At 35.9% G+C, this 1,312-nt stretch overlaps 1 protein-coding gene across 1 annotated transcript in view; it reads left to right on the top strand.

Annotated features, from left to right (window-relative positions):
- The window catches only part of LOC101858439 (protein kinase C-binding protein NELL2), a gene marked incomplete in the record, with an annotated part of 253,988 nt that overhangs the window by 232,609 nt on the left and 20,067 nt on the right, over positions 1-1,312 (top strand).

Here is a 1,312-nt window from a genome sequence, read left to right as displayed (position 1 = left end):
GGGGAGAGAGGGAGAGAGGGGGAGAGGGGGAAAGTGAGAGAGAGAGAGAGAGCAGAGAGAGAGAGAGAGAAGAGAGAGAGAGAGAGAGAGAAGAGCGCCACGGTATATTCGTGTACTTTATCTTTGATAAATACGTTGATGCGTTGATGTAAGCAATGCTGTAGAGCTCTTTGAGTATTCATGGGGTGGAAATTTGCAATGTAAAGACGTTTAAATCATGTCATCATCATTGTAGTAAAAGTACTGTAAAGAGGAGGATCTCGAGTCAGGAGTACTTTCCGGCCAGTAAATGTTTAGAATTTTGTTTTTAAAATTATTTTTAGTTTTTTTTGGGGGGGGGGGGGGGGTAGTACTAAAATGGTGCCTCGTTTCGCTTTGAAAGCTTCTCAAGGAACGACTGATCATCGTCCCTATCATCATCTCACACTCGTATCGTTATTCCCTTCAACAAAGAACTGTCAGATCCGTTAACTACCCGACTGCCCTTCACTTGGAGCAAGCCTTGTTCTCAGCTACACGTTACCCTGGACCAACTCCTCGGGCTGGATTATCATGCTGTGCAGAGGTGAAGCTGATTTTCCATTTGATAAAAGTACAAAATTGATTTCCTAAAAAGTACAAAATTGATTTCCTAAAAAGTACAGCATTGATTTCATAAAAAGTACAACATTGATTTCATAAAAAGTACAACATTGATTTCATAAAAAGTACAACATTGATTTCCTAAAAGGTATAACATTGATTTGATAAAAGTACAACATTGATTTTTATAAAAGTACAACATTGATTTTATTTTTAAAAATACAATCTGATGTTATTAAAGTACAAACTCAGTTTTTAAAAAGCACAAACTGATATTATTAAAGTACAACATTGATTTTATAGTACAGACTGATATCATAAAAGTACAAACTGATATAGAAGTGCACCATTGGTTTTATAAACGTAACAGAATTGATTTCATACAAGAACAAAATTGATTTTATGAAAGATTTTACAAAAGTACATAATTGATTTGTACAAGAAGATCTACAATATTAATTAACTTGCTAATTGACTATCTGATATTCCAAGCGTTGTTTATCAGCAGACCAGAAATATTCTTTACTAAGTTTTAGTAAGTGTTTTACGGCACTTCCAACCAATATAGGTCATGTAAGTGTCGATGATTGTAGGTGCTACTAGAGAGTATCACATATAGAAAAAAAGAAAAAGGAAAGTTAAGGACGATAGAATAGATGATTGACAGGAAAGAAGGAGCAAACCAGACCAGAGCACCCGCCAACCACCTTCCACTCACATCCGGGCTCTC

The sequence above is a fragment of the Aplysia californica genome, unplaced genomic scaffold (genome assembly GCF_000002075.1).
Source record: "Aplysia californica isolate F4 #8 unplaced genomic scaffold, AplCal3.0 scaffold00574, whole genome shotgun sequence".
Classification (NCBI taxonomy): Eukaryota; Metazoa; Mollusca; class Gastropoda; order Aplysiida; family Aplysiidae; genus Aplysia; species Aplysia californica.
This window is presented reverse-complemented; position numbering and strand designations above follow the sequence as displayed.